Raw genomic sequence first — 14,227 nt, 5'->3', positions numbered from 1 at the left:
AACTTGGTATTTAAGTGTTAAATGGCAGTACCGAACTGGATGGTGATTTGGACTGGACTGAATTGGATTTACCATACAAAGAAGCATGCCATGCACCAGTCTACTGGCTACAAGGAATTAAAAAAAAAAAAGAAAAGAGAGACAGTAAATCGAGTAATTCCCACAGGTAGTAGCTTGGAAAGAAGTCTTACCCTTTTCCTTCTTGCCTCTTTTAGGAAGTAACACAGACACCAAAAAGAAGAAATATATCCAAATAATATTTAATCTCTCTTGTTTCTGCTTTAAAAATGACACTTTTCCTCCCATACGTAAGCCAGCAGTGAAAACAGATCTCACTAAATAAATAATATACTAACCAAAGAAATAATTTAATAAACAATAACAATGCCCCCAAAGTAAATTAATCCTCAAGGCTTTAAACAAATAGAGACAATTTAAGTCAAAAGTGTAATTTTTTTCTCAAGGAATTGTAAACTGAGATCTATAGTGAAATGTCAATGTAATCATAACCATAGTATCTACTAAAAATAAGTTGCACACACATTATTGTTTGGAAAATGAAATCAGTCCTTGGAAAAGTACTTTTCCTTGCTATTTTTAAACATAATGAAACTCTACAGTTAATCAGTACACAGATGTCACAAAAACATTTTTAATACTCAGACTTACTACCCACATTTTACACAACTAACTTTTACATTGATGGGGTATTACAAACTAATAGAAAGGGAGCTACAGTTAAAAAAATAAAGATGCTGTAAGTTCAAAGCCCAGGATCACAGCACAGTAATAATTCTCTGGAAGTGAAGAGAGAGGAAAACCCCAAACATTCTGATTTAAGAAAACAAGTAGCTACAGAAAATGAAGTCCAGTTTCCTGTGGCTTTGTGTCTTGTGGTTGAATTATCCTGTGTCTAATAAGATGCAAACTCTGATTGAAACTTTTCCTGTGGTTGAGGCATCTATCAGCTCTTTTTCTCTCCCATGTGGATTTTCTGATGCCCAGAAATAATGTTTTACTTATAATAAAGTCTTTCCCTCAGCAGAAAAATAAGTCAGGCCCCTCAACTCTGCTAGGCTACTGATTTTCACTGAACACAGAAGAAATTAATGTCAAGTTTCCTTCATCAAGTAGACAGAAATTAGTCAGCAAATTCAAAAGTTACAGAGGACTGAAAGATAGGCACACAGGCAGCATGATGATAATATGTATTTCTGCATGAAAGCAGGTTAAAAGTGCAAGTATCTTGGGTGCACCTCCTTCTGTCTCAGACCAAGTTTTCTGTCTCTAAAGACCAAGTTTTCCCTCATATGCCAATTTGCATATGAGATGTGTATAGACAAGATGTGTGTTCTTTTTATAAGTAAGAAAAACTGTACTAACAGTTTGGGGAAAGGAATCCAGCACAGGCAGGTCAAGAGAGAAGAGTAAAAGATCTGTGGAACTGCTACGCGGCGCAGGTAATTCTGGTAATGAGGTTAAGCAGAAATTTTTTATAAGATATGTTGATGTGCGTTACTGGCAGCAGGAAACCAATGTTCTGAGAGGAGTAGAGGAATAGTGGGTTGATGGTTTCGCACAATATGGAAAGCTTTTGTTTTCCCTATATGAACATTGAGGCCTATTTCTGAGCCAACCGTCATTGTACCAAGTTTTTAGCCTCGTATCCACTGAATATCCTGGGATAACCTACATCAGCAAAAATAAGGACTCAAATAAATAAATCTTAATTCCACGCTCTTCAGGGGCTCTCTCGTGCTTTATGTAAACTCTGTTTCTTTACATGGAGAACAAGGTTTCTTGGGCAATGCCAGAAAGGATAAAGGAGGACAGATCTTCTTCTTCAGCCTTTCCTTATGTCTATATTCAAGTGGACAGTAATCACTTCAGCATTTTTGTCTTGGAAAAAAAAGTTTCTCCTTGCTCAGCTTTTGCCTGAAATGTAGTTACATCCAGTATCGAGAAGAGGATGCAAAAAGACGAACGGCTGTATTTGCTTCTAAAAGTGCATTAATAAAACATCTCTACAGCAGCGGTAAAGGCTGTACAGCCCAACCTTGCCAGCAGCTCCTCTGCTATTGCAGGGCGGCAGTGGCACTGCCCCTCCTGCTCTCCTCTCTGCCAGATCACCCCAAGGGTGAATATGAATTTACTGTTGAGTGTGGATGAGGCCTCAAAGACCTTCCATGACAAGACAAAGCAACACCAGGGTCTTATTTGCCTACTCAAACAATAATTTAGTGTATGCTTTAAACATTAATGTGATGAATATAAAGATGTATTTCGTCTGGTGAGACAAACTTTTACGACAGGGAAGGATTAGCAAACCCATAAGAATATCTCTTTGCCACAACAGTTTCCACAATTAACTGCATCTAACAGATTTTGGCTATGTTCCCCATAAAAAGTACTAAAGGTCATGCGTATTGCAACTATGGTTTACCTCAGCCAGTAAAACCCGTTATCCTTCACATCCCTCTCTTCATTTTTTCCTGGGGACACCATTTCTTCTTGGACCATTGGCTCACAGCATCTGGCTGGGATCCAGGGATATATTTGAAAGTCCTTAAGATGAATCTTTAAGTCAGAATTAGCTTACACAGGGATGCAGAAGTAGCCCAGCAGACATAAAAAACTCTACTCATCAGCTCGATTCTGTTGACAAAACTTTTCTCTCCAGCTTTCTTTGAGAAGAAGGAATCAAATGAGTTAAGGAAAGTCTGCCACGACAAGTTTGAAACCCAGGGTCCTAAAGCCAGACTCTCCTCCTGAGTATGAGAATCATTTGCATTTAGGCATGCCAATCCTCTCTCCCAGGAATCTCAGGTGGCACTTGGGTCTCCATTCAGGAACCTCTAAAGAACGTCTGTTATGGCATTTGATCCTTTCTGAGATAACCATGTCTTCTGGTATCTCCAACAGGGAAGACCAAATGGGATCTTTTAAATATCACCTACTTAAACCTACTTGGCCCCACTGGCCCAGAAAGGTCATGAATAAAAATTAAACCTTTCACATAGTTGTCATTGAGGTTTTGAAACTAGTTATTGGAAATGAGCACCTGAAGGGCTCTGCTTTTCATGTGCTGTCTGCAAAGAACCAGCAAGTACCAGTGCCAACCTCCACAGGCTTTGATGGTTCTCTTCTAACTGGAAGTCCCTACATCTTCTCCCCTACTTGATCCACCTGGCCTACCCAAGCCATGAGAGGAATCAGTCAGCACAAATTTTCCATGTAATTTACCCGAGATTTTAATTACCAGTCAAATCAAATAGCAAAGGGTTCAGGCAACACACAATCCACTTGGGAATTCACCACCTGCCTGGTTCAAAAAGCATAAGTGAAACCACATTGTTTTATAGGTTTCAAAAAGCATTTGATTGCTTTTGCTTTTAGCATATATTAATTTATCTTGTAGCTGGGTTTTAACAGAACTACTATAGCAAACTGCAACCTTTCAGTGGCTCAGACTGTAGTTTTGGGTCCATCCTTTGCATTTTCCCAGAGATGAGACTGACAGAAACTTGATTTGTTCTGAGAATACAGCCCATCCTATGCAGTTAAGGACCCTGTGGGAAAAAATCATGTAAATGTCATGGACACAGAAGGAAGAGACAAATTAATATAACACAGACAACTTATTTCTGATATTTTTTTACTTTGTAGTGCTTGACTTGCAAGCTAAATACTGTAATTTTTACATGCAATTCCATTAAAGAAAAAAAATGAGGGAGAGAGTACTGGAAAACTTCATGAGTAGTCATCAGGTCCCAAAAAATTAGATCCACAGCACAGCCTATGATTGTCCTAATCTGCTTGAGCCTTTGGTGACACAGTAGAAGACTATTGTCTATGACCAACCACGGGAGGGAGATGAGACAGATCTTTACTGAGTACATTTCAAAGCTATTTGTTAGAGAGCAAATGAAAGATGAAAGTTGGGAAAGCATAGTTCAATCACAGAAGAAAAATGTATTTTCTTTTTGGAAAACTCTGCTGTTCTTGTTCTCCCTGGCTTCTCTCTCCATCCCCACATCTGTTCCCACTTACTCTACCCCCATTTTCTCACTGGGAAGTATCAGACAATCTTTACTGCAGGCACAAGTATCTGTTCCAAGTGTCTTCAAGGGAAAACATTCTTAGTCATGCTTGTACTCTACTGGGTGTCCTTGCCTTACATGCAAGTCCAGGTCCACGTGTGTCCCAGGCCTCAACTCAGCAAAATACTTAAGCTGAGACCCCACTGTGTAGAAAGTGCTTAAACCCCCAAATCTCCAGCATGCATTTTATTTTAAGAACTCGTTCCACTGAAGTTAGCAGAAGCGCAGTGTTTGTCACTATCTTCTCTTAAACTGGGGCCTGAGACCTGCATATGCCACTTTTGACACAGCCAAAAAACACATATTAATTATATAGCAAATAGAACATTTTTGGTTTAAAAAAATATGGTGGCAAGAAAGACTGTTATTCTCCCCACACTTTTTCAAGGTGATCTAAGTAGGACTTTTCTTCCTCATTTTGTTATACACTCAAAACTGAGAGGAAGACATTACTCAAGCTGGCTCTTGAGACTCCTGCCAGGTCACTGTGTGTCCCTTGAACCAGGGAGAACCAACGAGCCCCTGGGGCACTCACATTTGACAGAAAAACCTCTTTCTCACTCCTTCACTGACCTTCCCCCAGGGAAGGCTCCTTACCCTCAGCCCTCTAGGTGGCTCAGGTGTCCTTTAGAAAGCACACCACAACCACCCTCATGGAGAGGGGAAAAAACTCCTGAAAACCCAACAATGCCCGTATTTGCCTATTGCTTGTGGGTAAATGATTGTGATCCGTGAGAGGAATAGGAGCTGGCATGGATGGGGAACAACATCATAAGACCAACAGGTTGCTACGCAAAATAATGACTTAATAGGCAATGCCCGGAAGCATTTGTTGTATTAATTAATTGCAATTAACCTGCTTCAACTACTAGGAAGATTTTCATTCTGTTAGAAGCGGCAAGCGTTCAGTGTGCAAAGCAGCAGCTAAATGTAGAAAATCATCACAGAAAATCATAGCTCTGCAAGAGAAGAACGTTGCTGTGAGCTCTTCTTTTTCAGGAGAAAAGGAGCTGACATAACAGGACAGGACATTTCCCACTCAGAAAACATGCATGCTCAGGCAAGCTGGAGGACCGCGTAAAGCAGGCAGCTGTGGAGAGATGAGTAAGTCCCATCCATTCAGAGATAAAACGTCGTTTTTTTGGTTTTTTTTTTTTTTTTTTTTTACATAGGATAGTCTAATGTGGAAACTGCCAATCCTTCTCCTCTCACTACTTCTTTGATGTTCATTTGCTTTAAAATTTTTTCCCCTGTGATGAACAACAGAGATTGCCAGTAAATATTTGCAAGCTCAGCAGCAAAGCAGAAGGAACTGAAGATTTGTTGCTCAAAATAAATCCTTGAAAATTACTGTCTACAGTCATTCCCTTCTGTTTGCTTCGTTGTTACAGGATAAAGGGAAGCAAACAAGGTATGATGGCAATAGCTATAATAATAACAACTCATTAATGTTTGCAAAACTTCTATTGGAGGCTAGTAAGTGTGCAAAGTATCACTCTGAAAGGGATACTGGAAAAGATAGATTTATTTTCTCACAGTCCACCTCTTTTTACTTATACATTTTACTTGCAACTGATGATTTTTGATAGTAAATTTCAACACTGTCAAAATTGCAATGCTCTCAAAATTACCACAAGAACAGCCAAAAGTGCACATAAAGCAGTACCACGAGGGTGGGATGCTTTGGGAGCGGTGCAAGAACAGAATCAGAATATTACAAGACGGTAACATTTCCTCCGGACACACTCCCCATCTCAAACCATTGCATATGTTGCACATGATGAACACATGCAGCATAACCTGCTCCTTCAGAAGTCGGCCATCCCGGGGGGCCCTCCTTGAATGAGACGTTACTTGCCCAAAGTAGGAAGGCTGGCCAGGGCACTAGATGGCACTGGAAGTCCTGCGGTGCAGACATTTTTACGGTTATTTTATGCTTTAAGCGCCATCTGGTGGTATTAATGACTTTTTTCTTGAAAAGTCTGGTTATGTGACCCTGTTACTAGCAACCACCACTCTTCACGTTTTTCAATAAGTATCCATAACTAGACATCAAAATACAATGTCATCGAGTTTTTTTTAAACTGAATAGTATTTCCCCTCCTGTCTCATTATACTTTTGGAAAGGAGTTCAATATGCAATGTACTTACCAATTCTGATTTTTGGCCAAAAACATTTAATCGGAGAAAGTTTGGCTTAAAGGCATGCATATGCTGCCAAATGCAATCCTGCTGCTGGATGTAAGAGCGTTTCAATGTCCTTTTCTCCATAGCTCTTTTGCTTTTTCTCCTTCGTGCTTCCTCCTGAAAAGTCAATTAAATAGGTAAGCCAAATCAGAGATGGTGCCATGGGAGGCAAGAGCACAAAGCTGATCAACTGAACAACATCCATACAGTCTTCCAATCCCCGTCCCCGCTTAAAAAAACAAACAAAAAAAACCCCACAAACAAAACAGCAAAGGACTTTCACAATATTCCCCAAAGTCAGGAAAGTATCTAATCATCCTTCAAGATGCTGCACAAGAATGCTGACCACCTAGGTTTTCTTCCATGCAAGCTTGTTGCAAACCTGCTCGTTCCTGACTCTATTCTTAGCTTGTTTGGCCTGAAATACTTTAGTAACAAATAATGTTTTATTTTATATGCATAAAATATTCCTCCTAGATAGAAGAGTGTATTATTTGTGTATATAAAACTCTAGATTCTGCTTTGCCATTTCCTGGACAGCATCCATCCATTGCTGGGTTGAAGGCAGTGTGTAACAGGTATACATTGAGCTTCCCAAAAGCAGGCATCTGTTTCACATTTTGAAAGACTTCTGCATTACTGCAAAGGCTGGGGGGGGGGGCGGGGGGGGGATATGATGATGTGTGTTTAATTTCAGTCTTGCTCATGTTGAGGCTGACAGAGAATGTTCCCTTTCACTTCTTTAGGAGCATACAGTAGATTTTCTCTTTTGCTTCTACCTTGTAAACTGACGCTGAAACAAGAAATTGCCAAAGCAGTGTGACAAGGAGGAGCAGGTCTGGCCCTGGGATTTAGTGGGTGACTGGTGCTGGGGTAGTAGCTGACTAAACCACTCCGCACCCGGCTACAGACAGGGCAGGGGTCCACTGGTCCACCTTGAAAGGCAGAAGAGCTAATTTGTTCTTCCTGGGATTACCAACAGTGGCACACCAAAGCCAAAACTGAGACTACCCTTGTATAACTTGCCAACAATTCATTTACACTGTTATTATCCTACATCCCATCGCCTGGGGGCAAGGACAGAAGGGGATGGCAGGTACACACCGGGACATAGGGTGGGCAGTTCTGCAAAATGCCAGACCAAGTAGGCTAGCCAGGGGAATTCAGAAGGGAGTGCAAAACAGTTGACCTACCTAAAAATGAATCCTCTCATACACATAATGAAGACAGAATTTGCATTGGAAATCCATACAGCTGTTTGGAAAGGGGAACGTTGCCCTCAGGGACAAATCCACTCCCTAACACCCCGCCTTAGCGTCTCCCTCATGCCTGGCCAAGATCCTCCCCCTCATGAGGAAGAATCCTCCACCCGAGGCGCCTAAGCAACAGTGGAGCAATCCCAAGGAGGCTGCTTTATTAAATTAAAGGTCCTCGTGGGAGGATGCAATTCAGGGGTTTTTTTTCCACTTTTTTTTCTTTCTTTCTCTTCCCCAAAATGAAGCTCCCTTCTCTGAAAATACGAAGGACTGCTGCTTTTGTGTGGCAGAATTCAAACTGAACTTTGTGTCTTTTTTCTTTTTTTTAAACCCAAGCACGCATAAAAAGTAACATATTTCCAAAATCAGGTTGTTTCTTCCTTCAGATCTGATTACTCACTCCAAGTTCATCAGTAGAATAGTGTAATGCAGATCCATGTTTTAAGCAGGACTCTCCAGTGAAAACAATGAAGAGTGTCCTGCCTAAATTAATACCACAACATGTCCCATAGAAAATAAATAAAAGATAAATCAAGCCAAGTCAGTTTCATTTAGGCCAAATGTGGGAGTTTTGCCTTGAAGTAAAAACATAGGAATTTGGTCTTGTTCTGTCCTAAAAGAAATGAATTTAAGAAATATATCCTAAATAATTAAGACAGGGAAATGCTTTTATATAAGTGATCAGGACTACATCCCTGAAACACAGATGAGGATTCTCCACAGCTTTACTATCAGGTTTTCTATACAAAATACTCAGCAGAAATTCTGAAATCCAATATTCTTCTTTACTTTGTATAGTCAGCATTTTTTTTACTTTAGTCAGTGTAAGCCCCTTAACACCACACTCCTTTTGCCCGTACTATTCTTTGTATGCTCACAATAGGACCACAAATATAAAACATCTTTGTAGAAGCCCCTTAGAAGGTCCGTATTTTTATAGTGTAAGTAAGAGCTTTACTTGGTGGATCTGCCAGTTACTTAAATAATGTTCTGTTTACAGGCCAGCTGCAAATGGTATAGTACATTTATGATCTGAAAAATGACTAAAAATAGTAAGAAGGGGCTTGGTGTTTATGATCACTTAGTGACATAATAACAAATATTCTTGGTTTAAGTTTTCTTTAAAAGGTGTTTTTCTAAGCTCATGTAGTACAAATTCAGTATAGGATATAAAGGCCAAGCTATATTATCCCAGTATTTTACTGGTGACACCATAAATAAACAGAAGCAGAAGGTCACATCATGATGCCTCTACGCGGCTTCAGTAACAGGACTTTGCACTGTAGTTTCCATGGGTATGGACACCACCATGGGTACTTCTAGACTGCACTTCAAGCTTGGGTCCCAGCACGTGCTTACGCTCAAATTCGTTTCATGTCCAAATAATTTGAATACTAACAGCCAAAATACAGGAGCTTCAAACAAGCAGACATTTGGAGCCATGCTATTCCTTAGCCCAGATTCAAGCACGTGCCAACCCATATGCTTTGTTAACTCATGTCAAATTATCTGCTCTTATCACCATGCAGAAAAATTACATGGTCAATACAATACAGACAAGTCAGTCTAGGAGCTTTCTAAAAAGGCTGATGTCTGCCGCAAGACACTATAGGATATGCAGGCTGCTGAACTGTACTTTAGGGCCAGAACTGCGGACACACAGATGAGAAAGTACATTTAGGCAGCTTTCTGGCTTGTGCTCTACCAAGTAAGGGAGATGCAGCCCATCTGGCCCAGAATTTCCTGATTCTTCTTAGAGCAAATGCAATCTCTGCCTCTGTCTTAGGTTACACATAGCAAAACCGTACTTCAGCCAGAAAACTGACATGTAAATGTTCCTGATTGTGGCACAGGGAGCAGATTTGTTAAATAAGTTCCATTTTTACCCAATGGCTAATTCCATGTCTGCAAGATAGTCCCCATTCTAAGATCATACTTTTCATAAGACAGAAAAGATGGTCAGCATGCCAGAAGGGCTTTCCAGTCTGCTTTTGTTCATTATTTCTTTGCAGCTCTTGAATCATAGAATCATAGAATCATTTAGGTTGGAAAAGACCTTCAAGATCATCAAGTCCAACCGTTAACCTAGCAGTGCCAAGTCCACCACTAAACCATGTCCCCGAGCACCACATCTATATGTCTTTTAATTACCTCCAGGGAAGGTGACTTTACCACTTCCCCGGGCAGCCTGTTCCAATGCTTGACAACCCTTTTGGTGAAGAAATTTTTCCTAACATCCAATCTAAACCTTCTCTGTCACAACTTGAGGCCATTTTCACTTGTCCTATTGCTTGTTACTTGGGAGAAGAGACCAACCCCCACCTGGCTACAACCTCCTTTCAGGTAGTTGTAGAGTGCGATAAGGTCTCCCCTCAGCCTCCTTTTCTCCAGGCTAAACAACTCCCGTTCCCTCAGCTGCTCCTCATAAGACTTGTGCTCTAGACCCTTCACCAGCTTCATTGCTCTTCTTTGGACACACTCCAGCCCCTCAATGTCTTTCTTGTAGTGAGGGGCCCAACAGTGAACACAGGACTCAAGGTGCAGCCTCACCAGTGCCAAGTACAGGGGGACAATCACTTCCCTACTCCTGCTGGCCACGCTATTCCTAATACAAGCCAGGATGCTGTTGGCTGTCTTGGCCACCTGGGCACACTGCTGGCTCATATTCGGACGGCTGTTGACTAACACCTCCAGGTCCTTTCTGCCAGGCAGCTTTTCAGCCACTCTTCCCCAAGCCTGTAGCATTGCATGGGGTTGTTGTGACCCAAGTGCAGGACCCAACATTGAGCCTTGTTGAACCTCATACAGTTGGCCTCAGCTCATCGATCCAGCCTGTCCAGATCCCTCTGTAGAGGGAAGATGCTGAGCAAAATGGCAACACTTGTTCTGAGAAGGGACAGTGCATCAACAGAAACAGTGTAAACTCCTCTTCCTACCGATCAGTCCTCACTGTGTTGGACCATCTTGCAGTTATATTGTTCAGACATTTTACTTTTACCAAGGGTTTGAGGTTGTTTTCATCTAATTATCTTCAAGGTTTTCTGGGTAGAGCAACTTCATACAAAGCAACTTCATGATCCACCCAGCTGGGAGAGGTGTACGAGTAAAATTGGCACTGCACTATAGATTGGAAAAATGGAGGAAAAGGTGAGAGATCAGACCTCACTTACTCATAGTGTATAGAGCTCTTATTCATGTAGGTAAGGTCATTGATGTAGACTGGGCTTTAAATGACTTGCTAAGAAGAAAATTAATATCAGAAAAGTAAACAGAATTACAAAGTTCTTGACTCTCCAGCTTTGCTGAGACCCACAACCTCTTTCTCATGCCCTCCTCCAAACATATGAGGCACCTTAACTTTCTTTCGCATGCAGAAATTCTCATCTGTACGAGACTTGACTCACTGGCCTTTTGGGGCATAAATACCTCTTCTTAAAAGAAGAAAAAGGTCATATTTGTTAAAGACTTCACAACTCTACTCATGACTACCAGGCTGTTGCAATGTAATGATTCCAGGAGATAGGTCTACAGTCCTAGTGTTAAGGAATGCAATTTGAGCCTTTGCCGGCACAGACATGTCACTGATGCTACTAAAACAAAACTTGAGCTAAAATTTGTTTCAAGTCTTTACTTGCTTGCAATGGAAAGTTTGCTGGCAGCTGTTGTCATCATTAGCCTTGTGGCGATGTTTTTTTCTGATGTGTCTTGTGTCTTATTGAAGCTTAACGCTTGTTAAGTTGGGAGGGGACTTTGGGTGATCTGCCAACAGCAGACAATAAAGTGCTCTTTTCTCCTGTTGTAACAAAGTCGTAAGTTTTGGTTTATGGATAATGGCAGCTACACACAGTAAATTAAAACACACACAAAAAAGAGGAAAACATGAGGGCTTTTCTCTAAGTAGTCCATTTAGCCCATTAAAGGCTCCCCTAGGGTTTTAAATGCAATTGTAAAAACACCCTAATTTTTTCACCATTAACTATTTTATTTTCCTAGTAGGCTAAAAGTGGGCATTTTTATAGCAACACCACTCTCCAGGGACCCCAGCTTTATAACCTTTGAGATGGATTCCTACCACCCCACTTTGCTGAGGCTCCACAGACCAGCAGGCAAAGCTGTGATCTGGAGGACATCCCCTCCTCCCTGCCTGGCTCTCTGGAAAGGAGCTGAACAACATCATCACCTTCTTCTACACTGTCCTCTGGTTTTGCCTACTCACTATGGATTGCTGGGATGGATGGTGATCTGGCTATTAAATATGGGTCAAATACATCATCTTTATCCTGTAAACTGACAGACAGCTGTATCTCAAAGCATGCCAGATAGCCCAGGAAAGAATGACTGAAGCAAAGCGTGCAGCCCAAAGCAGACTCAAGTACATTGGCCCCATGCTGTGAAGCCTGCACACGTGGCTTAGGGAGCTCTGTCAGGGCCATGGGACCCACTGCAGAACATCTGGTAATTCATTGGCATAAAACACCAGAACCACTCAAGTCCACCAGTTTCAGTGCAGAGGCCCTCTAATGTGTCCTGCAAGCACATTGGGACGTACTGTATCACTCTACAGTTACACAGCAGCCCTAGACTGTTAGGTTTAAGTTTAGGTTCATTATCATATAGCAGGTCCAGTGAAGGCTAATCAGATTAAGATAATTAAAAAGCAACCGGACAGCTTCAGCAGAAAGAAAAAGACCAGAAGTCCAAGCAAGAAGTAGCATGTTTTGCACTTTGATTGTGGTTTTCCTTGTTTGCTCAAGTTGCCAGAGCCCTTGAAGTGACATGGAGCAAGCATGCCCAGGGACTGGCATTGTTTTAGCCGCATGAAGAAATTAAACTGTAAAGAAATCTGTAAGTTTTATGTGATTTAACACAGGGCTCTGTGGGTAGGTCCTGGGATGGAGATGTAGGTTAAGTGGGGGATTCAGTTCCTTACAGTCATTCTGGCTCCTCAGGGTGACCTTGGGCCTGCCACTTCATCTCTGTCTTTTCCTCCGTGTAACAGCCATGATGATGATACACCGGTGCCTTACCCTTTTCTGCCTCATCTCCTGGAACGGGAACTCCTCAGGCAGTGAGTTGCTGGCAGCAGCGTGTGTGCGGACAGCCCAGCACCGCAGGGCTGCCTGCGCAGCTCGTCATGACTCCTAACAGCACCAGGAAGGCGCGCAGCGCTTCTGTGTCACTGCGTGAGCAAATGTAAGGCAAGGTTTGCTGCCCCTGCCATGGTGCAGGTATAAAGGCAGCAGGCAATAACCACTTTCTGCACGCTTAACAGTTTAAAGGAGATAATTGCCATACATAACTTAAACCTTATGGGTAATTCAGGAAAGTGGAATTAATTAATTATCTTGGCACTCGGCCTTGATTCTACTGCTAGCATGTAAAATAAAACATATAAATATCATGGATGTGTTGTTCTGTTTGTCATGCTGTGTAACAAATCAGGGAAAGTACTATAGAATAGGAAGCCAACATCTTTCCTCATGCATGCTCTGCCTTAAGCAATCATCTCCTCTGGTTGGGATCTGAGGCAATAGCATTCCCGCTATTGCCTGTCTTCCAGTTACAGGGGGACAAGAAGCACAGAAAAAAAAAAAAATTCCACTTGTCATGCATCTGCCTTTCCTAAGCAGCCAGTGCAAGTAACTCGCTTGATTTAACCCTGGAGTCTCAAACCCAGCCAGAAGCCAGCTCAGCCTCCCTGAGGTCATTCATGTGGTAGTCTTGCCAGGTTCTCTGCACTTGCATCTCTTCCTAGCTTTGTGTTGCTTGTATGTCTTTTGATCTTCCTGCATGATTGTCCTGGACAATGATAAAATCAAATAACCTAAAAAAAAAAAATCAGAAAAGACAATTTAGCATTTGTAACAACAATCTCATGGGAATTACTCTGGAAGGTTTGTAGTCTGCCCTTGCAGAGGCAAACTCCTCAGGCTACCAACAGAGTCCTTCCTCCTGTTCTGACCCAAATATTTACATAAAAATGGGCAGTTTTATCTCTTTTTTTCTCCTAGCATCAGATTTTTTTGAAAAGTATTTCACACATCAACTTGTACTTAGGAATTGAGATGCTTAGCCTCCATATTGGAAGTGCAGAGGTCCCAGCTGAGCTGAGTGATCCCTCAAACTAAAGGTAAGGTAATGGCTGCTCAAAATTAGGCAACTGCCATGTTCTCAGGGGCAAAACTTTATAAAAAGACCAGCCTAAATGGCTGTCGCAAGATAGATATTATGTCCTTTTGCTTTTGAAGTGTCTCTAAAGCTCAGGTTGCTTTCCTCTGGTGCTAGAGCTCTGTAAGCAGCAGTAGCATATGGATTTCAAACATCAGTCACTGCTGAAAGACAATGAACAAAGGGCCATGCAAAAAGAAAGAAAGAACTGAGAGCCAAATTCTCTCAGGTCACATGCCAGGTGAGATGACACTAGTTCAGGCTGTTCACTTGTCCAAACGAGGCCCTACTGCCATCTGCCCACATATTTCTATCTTTCCGGTGGTGTTGTCACAGCAAGTCCTTCATTCTTTTGACAAAAAGCCACCCGAACTATTGTATGTGTATTGATTTGGTTGATTTGCTGCCTGTGTAGCTCAGATCATCATGAATCTGATACAGAGAGCACTGCTTGAAAGGCTTTGACTAAGTACAATATCAAGTGTCAACCTGGGCTTTAGAGTACAAAAAGTACAG

General features: G+C 41.7%; 1 long non-coding RNA gene across 2 annotated transcripts in view; it reads right to left on the bottom strand.

The window, feature by feature from the left end:
• Positions 1 to 244: 244 nt before the first annotated feature.
• The window catches only part of LOC142600385 (uncharacterized), a 28,192-nt gene continuing 14,209 nt past the window's right edge, over positions 245 to 14,227 (bottom strand). The window contains exons 3-5 of one of the 2 annotated variants that reach the window (XR_012833846.1): positions 12,474 to 13,367; positions 6,252 to 6,404; positions 245 to 3,569 (exon numbers count right to left, since the gene is read on the bottom strand). This is a non-coding gene — a long non-coding RNA (uncharacterized LOC142600385). Of the gene's footprint in view, positions 3,570 to 6,251; positions 13,368 to 14,227 lie in introns of both variants that reach the window. The other variant, XR_012833845.1, reaches the window with a different exon arrangement.

Source organism: Balearica regulorum, chromosome 2 (assembly GCF_011004875.1).
Source record: "Balearica regulorum gibbericeps isolate bBalReg1 chromosome 2, bBalReg1.pri, whole genome shotgun sequence".
Taxonomy (NCBI): Eukaryota; Metazoa; Chordata; class Aves; order Gruiformes; family Gruidae; genus Balearica; species Balearica regulorum.
This window is presented reverse-complemented; position numbering and strand designations above follow the sequence as displayed.